This window comes from Conger conger, chromosome 3 (assembly GCF_963514075.1).
Source record: "Conger conger chromosome 3, fConCon1.1, whole genome shotgun sequence".
NCBI classification, from domain to species: Eukaryota; Metazoa; Chordata; class Actinopteri; order Anguilliformes; family Congridae; genus Conger; species Conger conger.
The window spans coordinates 44,960,752-44,972,754 of NC_083762.1; positions in this window are offsets into that span (position 1 = coordinate 44,960,752).

The window sequence follows — 12,003 nt, forward strand, 5'->3', positions numbered from 1 at the left end:
ATCGCCATAGTGACGTGACTCTATTTCATCACTGCCAAAAAACTTTGCTGAACTTCACCTTGTTTTAAAAAGGTTAGTCTCAGAATAGAGGCAGGGATTCTTGGGAGACCCACAACTCCCATTTATCTACAAAATCCTACCTTGGGTCACAAGGCCAGCATACCCAAGAAAGACATGACAGCGTGAGCAATACAACTGAGGATGCATTCCATTATGTTTACCATCATCTTCGCCAGCCTAATTGAAATGTTTAAAAATTACATGGAACGCCTTCTTTCTGTGGGATTGGGAATAATTACTTTGACTTGCACCCTTTTTCAGACAATTGCCTCTCTAATGTGAAAAACTGTGTCAAGTGGCACACAGTGAAAAGTGTTGCTTGACGCTTAATTGTTTTCTTGCCTTTGCGTTGACTGGAGAGAGCAAGGATTTAATCAGCGTGACAGATTTCTCCTCTGCGTCAAAACCTAACCAGCCAAAGGACGTTTGCTTAAGCAACCAAGCTCCAGGCTTTAATTTATATTTTAGGATTAGATTTTTTTTTTTTGTGAAACAAAATTGAAAAAGCTATTTAATTGTCTCTGCTGTGAGAGGTTCCCGGTTGCTTTAACAATGCATAGTCTCTGGGGAGTTGAAGACTAAATGTCTGGTTTAAGTCATGATTTGTACTGTCAGACATATTGCATTCACCATTGTGTAAGGAGCTGAGCACCAGTTTGTATGGCCTATTCATGGGAGGGAACTAAACCACTGAAACTGCACTTTCAGGAAAAGGCAAATATGACCAACCACTGGAGAAGATTTCCTAAAAGTGAGAATGTGGACAATCGATCAACAGAGCTGTGACCAAAAAATAAAAATATTTAATTTATTTTAAAAAACCCTCATATAACACCATATATATATACAATATTAATATGACTGTCTTTCTTACATTCAATATTAGCACTGGCAACAATGTTCTTTTTTCAGCTATTTTGATATGTTGAGTATAAGAACACTTTTTAAATGTGTACAGACTGGCCTTTTTGAGGGTTTGAATGTAAAAAGATGAAAAGGGTCTGTGTTGAAACAGTACGGATGAATTTCAGTCCTGCTTCAGACCCTGTAGACAGTCTGGAAGAATGCAGATACATGTAAAACAGACATGTGAATTCAGAAAAGAAAAGCAGAACCAAAAAGGCTTGGAACATTCTGTTTGCCAACAATGATACAACTCATTGAAAATATGTGTGAATTTAAAGTGGATGAAATAATGGTACGATTACACAGTGCTCTGGTGCTAATTGTGTAAAAGCTCTTCTTTTCCCTCTCATTGTTCTTTTGAGTTTGATTGAGTCAGTAGTTTGTGTGCTATTCTTCGAAACAAATTTTTATGTCTTGCAGAAATATTGTAGGTCCTGTCCTTGCAACAATTAAAACATTTATATCGATTCATTTGTTAAATAAATTCCATAAAGACAGAAAGAAGTTAACAGGAATGCTTAGCCTGAATAATCAGACTGGATTGAGTCAGTCTGTATGTCTAGGATACTGTTCCAACCATGAATGTTTTCTTAAAGCTCCACCCCACTAGTAAGCTCACCAACTTCCCAATTTAAGAACCTTTAAGGCTATTATATTCTCAAGATGTGCATGCAGAATGCAAGCATCCTCACCAACCATGATTGATTGACCAGCAGATGTGAGGTGCTGTGTTAGTAAACATCTTCAGTAGCAGAGCTCTTGAATTGAAATCCTGGAAGGCTGTGGTGTCAGTAGAGTTTTGGTTTTCTTGCACTCAGAGCCAATTTGGAAGCAAGATGCAGGCCCCCCCAAAACCCAGCAGACACTAAAGCCCACCAGGATGTCACAAACTTCCAAGTCCTCCAACTAGGGTGGAAAATCCCAAATAGGCATGCTGGGTCTGTAGACATGACAGAAGCTGTAAAGTGTCAAGAGAACCTTGGAGGGTCAGAGCTAATTTTTATTTTTAGTTTCCACAATTCTAGTTGTAAGTCTACAGTTCAAAACTGAGAACCTCACCACTACACAGATCATTGTCAATCTCAGTAGCCAGATTTGGATGGCTCAACACTGAGCACTGGTCATCTTTTTTGCCTCCCTCTCCTCGTCTAAATAAACTCAGTGAGCACTTTATTAGGTATTTATTAGACTAGTTTTTTAGACTTATTGGGCTTCTGCTGCTGTAGCCTATCCACTTAACTATCCACTTCTGCATACCACTGCTGTGATGTGTGGTTATCACCTTCCTGTCAACTTCCTGGCCCTTCCCCTTTGACCTCTCTCATTAACAAGGCGTTTTTGCCCCCAGAACTGCTGCTCACTGGATTTTTCTCACCATTCTCTGTGACTGTTGTGCGTGAACATCCCAGGAGATCAGCAGTTTTTGAGATATTCTGGATACCAACAATAATTCCACGGCCAAAGTCTTAGATCACATTTTTTCCCCATTCTGACATTTGGTCTGAAAAACAGCTGAACCACATGACCACGTCTGCATGCTTTTATGCGTTTAGTTGCTGCCACATGATTGGCTGATTAAATATTTGCATTAACTAGCTGGTGTACAGGTTTACCTAATAAAGTGCTCACTGAGTGTAACTCCAGGGTTAATGAAAACTGTGAGCAGTTGAAGGCACAAGAGTGTGGTCTGGTGCTTTCATGACTGATTGATATTGTTGGAATAAAGACCATAATATTAAACAAATGGCCCATGGAGAATAGGGAAGGGGCCAAGGCAAGGTTGAGAGCTGTTTGTTGGAACAAGAGTAGTAGAGAACCATGGAGTTTCTGAAAGGTTACCAAGGGTTATTTACTTCTAAAAAGGAACCCATGAAAAATTATTTGGCTGTCATGTATTTATAACCAATGACATACTGTATGTATGCTATCCCTCAGGGATAATGTTATCAATGTTTAATATTAGCTAATTATGTTTTATTCATTTAGTATTTAGGCCTTGTCTTTACAGATGGGAAGATGATTATACAGCACTTGCGAATCACCCCACATGTATTATTATTAATAATATTACTGTAGTTGTTCTTGTTGCTGTTGTTGTTCTTGTCAATATATACATTTTCCATGGGGATGTAGAAATGTGTTTAATGCTCATAGTGACATTCAAATGTAAAACACTATTCATCGTCTGATCTTATGAACGATATTCAAGAAATTCCTTATGGACCATATACCACTTACTATTAATTTTTAACTATTTATTGTTTATTCTTGTGCTTTTGGGTTCTTTTGTGGGAAAATCATTTCTTCACAATTGTTTGAATAAATTGGTTTGTTGAACAAGTTGTGACTGAATTGCAGTTGTTGGTCTTGTGTGTGTGATCAACCAGTAGGCAGTTTAGATAGAGATGAAACTCTTGAAGCATGAGCTACTATGCAATTTCTTCCCCCTCCACCCAAGAAGCCCACATTTGCTTACACTCGTCTGCATGCACAGGCACAGCACACACAAAAATCACATTCACCCACCCACATAAACACCTCACGCACACATAGTATTGTACTGCTGTCATGACATAATCTGTTTTGTTTTTAAATTATTTGTTGGGACTGAGTGACTATCTGATATTGGCCAATGACACTCCAAAGATATAAACAATGCCAGACTACATTTTAGATCCAGCCTGGCAACTCAGATCAGCACTCTTCAGATTTTTTCTTTATAACAATGTGTTGTTTATAAATTGGATTCTAAATAGGGGGTCTTAACACAAACATTTCACTTCATCATTTAGACTTCATTATTGTCATTACTGTTCCAGTTCCTGACAAAAATATCAAGATAAATGAAAAAATAACTTTATTTTGCAGATGTGCTTTTTGAAATGGCATGGGTTTGGTTAAACCGGATAACCAATGCTTCTATCAAAAAAAAAAATTAGATATTATTGCACCACCATACACTTGTATGTGTGTGTGTGAGTGTGTGCGTGTGTGCATGAGGGAATGACCCTGAAGACATTCACATCTTGAATTATCACTGGCCAATGACCAGTACTGCTTATTAATGAACATCAGAGGCTTCTATGTTATAGGTTCTGGTGGCGAAAGTTAACGAAGTACGAATTAATGAAGCACGTGAGTACCACCATCCTACGGCTATAAGAGACCCTCTGCTCTACTTCATAATGAATGATCTTAATAAAATCAATCCAATGTACCAGTTCTCACTTAAGGTGGGATTTAATTTACACATTACAGCCTTGCTCTATCTTGGCCCGTATCTACTCCCTCCTTCCAGTTGCAATGGTCTTTCCTGCTCTTGGGTTGGCACTCTTCAAATTTTTATCACCTATTTTTATTTTCTCCCAATATGGAATGCCAAATCGTGGTTTGTCATCCCACACCATCACAGAATCATTCTCTGCCAATCTACAGACTACACACAGACTAGAGTGAGCATCCACTGAAATGCATATAGTCCGCCATCACTTCTTTTCACTCTCCAATCCACCAGCTGAGGTGTACAGACATTTCACTGGAGCACTAGAATACTTATGCAGCTGGCACTGGCTGGCAGAAGGTCGCCATTTGGCTAGAGTGACTGCTGTGCAGTGAGGCAGGGTATAATATATGGTTGGAACCTTCCCTCCCTGGGTGAGATTATGGCCAATTGTACACAGTCCCACAGGACCCCAGTCCACAGTCAGCACTGGCACAGTTAGAATTTGATTCTGAACCATAAAGGACATCCTGCCACCAAAGAGACCATTTAATTGACTTTTTCACAACACTGCACAGGCCTTGTGGGGTCTTGGGTATGACAGACTGCATCATCTTCTACTCCAGATCAGGTTTACAGAGGCCTGTCTCACTGGGTTGGACTCATTCTTGCTCCCTAGCTGCTGTGCGGGGGTAGGTTTGCACAGGTGTGTTTCACATTGGAGGCTGACGCAAGCCCTTGATTCCATGTTCACCATGCCAACATCAGCCCACCTTAACCTAGCAATGTGCTATCTAAATAATTATGGACTGGTTGCTTGATTGAAGCACCACAGATAAGGAACATTTTTCCACAGTAAATCAACTAAAGAAAAGATTTTTTTGTATTCGATTGTTATCAATTTGTAAAATCAGAAATATGTCCTGTAAGAGAATTGAACCTTGAACATTCTGGGTTAAAATACCAGTCACACCATCTGGCACCTGATTCACAATTTTTTTTTCTTTAAAATTACATGTTCTTAATTCAATCAAGCAGCCAGTCCATAATTACTTGGATAGCATATTTCAAACACAAACCTGCTATGGCTTCACGGAAAAACAGACAGCACAACAAACAACAGTGGGTAGGCACATCACTCAATGAAGATATCTGGTAACTTATGAGTGGTGAAGTAGGCTAATGCTTGGGGTAACCTGTGTATCCATGGGCAACATAAACCCACCTTAGAACACCAACTGTGTCCCACTGTTGTGGATTTCATGATGAGATCCTGGCATAGTCCTTCAATGTCCAGACTGTCTGTCCTTAAGAAAGAAGAAAGACACTTGATTGACTGATTCACTTGGGGGCTCTAGCTTTTTGCTACATGATTATGCAACACAGAGGGCTGCACATGTTTTTCCCCACAGAAGGTCTTCACTGGAAAGCTCTGGAACACAGGAGGGACATATGGGTAACTGTACTCATTCATAGGCAGTGGATCTTCTAAAAGATGCATGGCCCCTGTGTGAAACAGGCATTACTTATACAGAGGGAATAACACACAATTAATAACTTGTCTTAATGAACTACTGGTGCGCTAAAATGGTCATAGACCATGGGTTATGCAAATACAGAGAGATGAGCATGTTCAGAATTGGGGTGATGGAAGTTGTCATGGAATATATCCTCCGGTATAGACTCAAAACACATTTGGGATTTGTTAGCATTTTAATCATTTCAGACTGTATATTATTACTGGAGTTTTAATTAATTTCTTAGCATATTCATATTTTTGCTTTTGTGAAATAATTAGTTATGCACCTCTTCTGTGGGGTTTGAATGCATTTTTCAGACTTTGATCATCTATATAACAGCGGGTGACTGGTGAGGACCCAAAAGCCAGGGCAGACCAGAGTTTGGTAAAGCACTCCACACCAGAGGCATTTATTAGTAGTACACAAAAGTAGAGCTGGAGCTCAGAACCCGCAGGCAGGCAGTCAGGGCTAGCAGGAACCAAAACGGGCAGGGAACAGGAAGGCGACCTGTAGTGTAGTGGTTAATGACTGGGACACGCAAGGTTGGTGGTTCGATCCCCAGTGTAAATGAGATCTGCACAGCCGTTGGGCCCTTGAGCAAGACCCCTTAACCCAGCATTGCTCCAGGCAAGGATCATCTCCTGCTTAGTCTAATCAACAGTACGTCACTCTGGATAAGAGTGTCTGCCAAATGCCATTAATGTAATCTAAAAGTCAAGCAGGCAAGGCAGGTAGGAACCAGTGGGACCAGCAGGGGACAAGGATACAGAGACAAACTGCATGGCTCATAAGAACAAACAGACATGAAACGGTGCTTGACTTAGAAGAAACTTCCTGGTCTGGCAGGGAAGGGAGTGTGAGCTGAGACTAAATAGTGAAAAGGACAGGTACTGTGAGGCAGCTGAAATCCGTGTGTGACCTGGCAGAACACCACCTGATTATGCCACCTTGGGAAATACGCACAAATAAATAGTTTATAAGAATCAAGGATTTGTGATCAATACCCACATAGGTACATTCAGCTAAATGAACAAGCAGAGACGTGGATTCAATAATAAAAACAGTTTATTCGTTACAATCCTAAAAACACAATATAAAAACCCACACAAAAACCCACAGGATCCCCAAAAATCCAAAATTAGCAACCTCCACGCCAAACCAGATCCAAAACCACGCACTGCAACATAAACAATAAGCAGCCCCAAAGCCCCAACTTGATCAACAGTTGGTTTGTCAGTAGTAAGAATACTAAAAATACGAATAAATACGGAACCCAAGGGAAAAGGCAGGTACAACACAGTTTAAAACACAAATGGTCGGAGCTCTATGTAGCCAGTTACCAGCATATTAATAGAACTGGAGCCCCGCTATCCACACTCCTTAGCTCTTTAATGACACTGAGCGATAAACGCAAATTACTAATGTCGGCAAAACAGCTAGCAATGTCCTATAACGGCAGAAATCTTTTGTTAGTGCACATGCAGTGTGGCGTTCTTGTAAACATAATATTTTAGTGCATTTTAACCATGACATTACCTCAGAAGCTAAATGCTTTCCTACTCATACCATTAACAAGATATAAAGATTAAAATAAATACTTCAATAGGCTATACACGTGCAGAGTCTCAAGCTCCACCACTTCGTCTAAGGCAGGGGTCGGCAACCCTGGTCCTGGAGAGCCACAGGGTGTGCTGGCTTTTGTCGTTACTCAGCACAATTAAAGCAGTGGATTACACAGTTAACTCGCCTCACCTGGTTTCTTGGGTCTGAATCATTTGCTGGTATTAAGGCGAAAACAAAAACCAGCGCACCCTGCGGCTCTCCGGGACCAGGGTTGCTGACCTCTGGTCTAAGGCGACCTACAATAAAAATTCTCATCAGGCTTACAAGGAACATTACGTGGCTGCAAGTAACAGAGCAAACTTCAACATACCTTGAAGTCAGAGAGGAACAGGGAGGAACAAGAACCCCAAACAGGCAAGGCATTTCCTTTTACTGCAGCCTATTTATAGGCCTCCAGAAATGATTGATATGCATGTCAGCAAACCAGATACCTGAATGCATGTTAACCTAGCCCAGGGGTGTCAAACTGAATCCCTAAGGGGCCGCAGTATCTGCTGGTTTTTGAGGTTTCCTTTCAATCAGCTGTCAATTAAGGCCTCCAGAACAAGGAGTGTCGATTATTTAGCCAATCAATGACTTAAATGCACCACAGGTTCTGAGAACAACCCGAAAACCAGCAGACACTGTGGCCCTCCAGGACTGGAGTTTGACACCTGTGACCTAGCCTATTCGCTAGTTAGGGTGTTTTTAGTAATCAGTAACTTGTAACCTGTTTCCCATGCTAATGGATAATTGAGGTGATGACAAAGCAGGTGAAACTGAGGCTGGGCAACGAGGTGAGTGGAGTGACTGTGTGTGATGGAAAACCAGGACCAGAAGGAAAACACGATCCGCACCCAACCTACAACATGGAAAAATAAAAACAATTAGTAAATTCAATACAATACATGACATAAAGGAAACTGGGGAAACACATAATGGACAGGGATCCGGGAACCGGCAGGCATGACATTTTTGCTGTGATGTGAATGAAAGGTAGAAACTGCACGCCCATGCTTCGGCCACAAGCACCTGTAAAAGATGAGTTTTGTATTTTGTATCTATAGCAACACAGGTAAATTCCCTATGATGCGAGGAACCCCTTTTTGTTGCAAGTTACATGCCAGGAGGAACAGGTCAAGGCTGTCATAGAGATGGTATTCAAAAATGATTCTTTAGAATTTTGCAATGCTTTTCTTAATTTTAGCAGAGCATATTTGACTTTTTATTAGCCTAAACAAAATTAAAAAAGCGAAAATGATAACAATGGCAATGATCCCATTCACAACAGTAAAATGACTCCATATGAATTGTTGCTCAAATTAAAGGAAAAAATGAAAATGTATGACCGTTAATTCACAACAATAGGGATTTTAGGCTATAGCATTATACAAAGGTCCGGTCCTTTGTCTCTATTGGTCAGTTTGCGTTCCAGCTGTGCCAATATCCATAATATACGAATGGCTAAATGGAATGTTCACACAGCTTTTAATATTACTCAGCGTTTGTAGATGACTGTTATGTACCTTGTAACAGAAATTAACATTATAATAATTTTGCTGCAAGAACCCTAATGTTACCAAAGTAAAACACAGTGAGTGATGTTAAACTGTTCTTTGACCTTCTCTGGGATTTGGAAAAGAGTAGGAACTAAGAAAATAGCTAACAACTAAGGCAACATCCTCGGATCGAAATACCAGCAAGACCGCCAAACCCCAGCGAAGCAAATGATGACTCTATGAGTTATTTTAATAACTCCAGGAGTTGCAAAAATTGCTCTATTCGACTGCCCTTCCATCATCTGAGGGCAGGGCCTTGTGGTTCAGACCTTTGTGACCTCACCGGTGTTTCGTTGATTGGCCCACAACACCTAGGAGGGGCTCAACAGTAGAACCAGCATCCTGGAACCAGGACTACTCACCACTTAGCTCTGCCCTCCCTCTCTTCTGCCAGCCTGGTTGTGCCATTGCTCATTCCTCTTCAGCCAAAGCCATCTGGATGCTGTCTCTGCCCCCCTAGTGATGTCTGTAACCAATTTCTTGTGGGCGGGCCCACTGACCCAGAGGACTCCCAATGCCCTCCAGAGTGACTACCCTGGGAAGCAACCTGCAACCAACTTCCACCGGGAGGTTCAAGGCTCTCCGTCCCCTCTGCTGGCTTTCAAGGATGAGGGACTGATATTTTCCCCACTTGTGCTCGTGCGCCTCCTTAATCCTATCCTCCCAGAAGTCAGCTCCAGGAGAGCCACCTACTTTGTAGCTGTTGACCAGAGTAAGATGTCAGATCGGAGGTTGGTATTGACGATTTCTTTGGGTTGTCTTCCCTGGTCGACTCTCATTTCACAGTCACTTGCCGTAAGGAGGATCCCTGTACCCCCAGCCTCCTTGTCTGCCTTCTCCCCTGGCTTGAGGAAGCTGATGAAGCAAGGGCCTTTCAGCTTGGGGCTTGGTGGTCTTTCGCTTCCACTCCTCATTCAATCCCTCAGCCAGTTGGGCCAGCACCTAATAATGCCGCCATCGGAATCTCCCGTCCGTCAGGCTTGTTTGGCATCCTGACAGGATGTGTTGCAGGTCGGCTGGTCTCCGACCTCTACACAGAAAAATGGCATGTTAGCTAATGCCAGCTAGTTAACTAGCTAGCCTATAGTTAATCTTTTAAAAGTAGTTTGCAATCTACTGGCTGATACGGGATATTTCTCATTACACATGATATGTGGGCCGGCCTGTAGCGTAGTGGTTAAGGTGAATGACTGGGACACGCAAGGTCGGTGGTTCTAATCCCGGTGCAGCCACAATAAGATCCGCACAGCCGTTGGGCCCTTGAGCAAGGCCCTTAACCCTGCATTGCTCCGGGTGAGGATTGTCTCCTGCTTAGTCCAATCAACTGTACGTCGCTCTGGATAAGAGCGTCTGCTAAATGTCAATAATGTAATGAGAGAAAATGCAATATTGCTAGCAAGATAAATTGGGACCGTCTTGATGGCAGACAACTGTCGTCTCCTTAAGATTTGACTGAAGCTAACATTAACCTTAATCAGCACAGGTCTTTGACAACATGCTACAGCCCTGTAGTTTATATTCAGTTTATATGCAGAACAAGACTTTCTCATTTATACTGAAATTGTGTGCATAACGTTAACATGGTAGCGTATTATTAATTTGATAAATTCAACAGATTCAACAAAATTAATTGTATATATTACATACAACATTTATTCCTACAGTGAAAATCAAAGTGATTTGTGGGTGACACTATCATTGACGAATGCATATAGGCACCCAGAGTGTAGTGGTTAAGGTACATGATTGGGACCTGCAAGGTCGGTGGTTCGGTCTCCAGTGTAGCTACAAAAAGATCCGCACAGCCGTTGGGCCCTTGAGCAAGGCCTTTAACCCTGCATTGCTCCAGGGGAGGATTATGTCCTGCTTAGTCTAATGAATTGTAAGTTGCTTTGGATAAAAGCGTCAACCAAGTGACATGTAATGTAATAATGTAATGTAATGTAGTTAGTAAGGGTGAGCGAGTATAGCATTACCTGGATCTGTATATGTTCAACCAACTATATTATCTGTATCCATATCCGTACTCGTCAGAAGTGGGCATGGTTTAAGGCAGAAGTGGGCAGAAATTCTGTATGATTTAAGTTTTGTATGATAACTTCTTTACATAGCGATTTAGAGCAATGTTTCCCATTCCTAAAGGAAACAATCAAGTGACTTTTTTCTTACTGTTGGAAAGTCGGATGAAAGTTGGATTCTTGGATCACCATTTAAATACTCTCAAATTAAAGGTGACAGTACTAGGTGTACTTTAACCTTATATTCATTGTTTCATTTCAAATGCTATGTATTGGAGAACTCAGTCAAAAGAACAGAAACTTATGGACTGCACTGTATATGTACAGTAAAAGTCAGCTCTAGAATGATTGGCACCCTTGTTAAACATGAAGGAAAAACATTGCTTATATAATAAACACAGATTATAATCTATATTTTATTGTTCAACAAAAGAGATGAGGCACTGAAAGTGTTTTTCTTTTTACCAATGTACAATAAATAAACAAGGCAGAGCAAAATATTTTGTATGTGTGTGTGATAGGGAGAGATAGCAACTGTGTAGTTTATCACCTCTAGTTTTTATATAAACACTTGTTTTTTTTTTTTACTGTGTAATATGTTCAAGATGTTTCAGTTTTGTTCCTTTTTTTTTTAACTGCAGCATTGAATGGAATCCTTGTTCATGTCATCACCACAGTGCTGTCTAATTTCAAACAGTAAAGTTGGTTACTGAATAGCCTAACATAGAGTCACCGTGTTCCGAACAGTGCACCTTTCATGATACATACATAAGAAATGACTTCCAGATCAGTATTGGTTTTTCTGTGTGTGCGTGTAAAATTTCTTCAGATTTCATAAAATAATTGTATGAGTCGGAAATAAAGCATGCTTTAAAAAGCACTACTCTAAGATGATTAATTATTTGAGAAAATTTCAATCTTAAACAATCGGCCCAGTGGTGAGCACATGTTGTTTGACGTACAGTACACATTGTACATGGCTGTAGCATATTGTCAGAGATCTGTGCTGATACCTTGATGGAGAGAAGGCTGATGTTAGTATTAGGGGCTGATCAATTTAATTTCCTGTCTTTTGAGGCTTTCAGCTAATTCAAACATTTCAGTTTTTTGTGATTAAT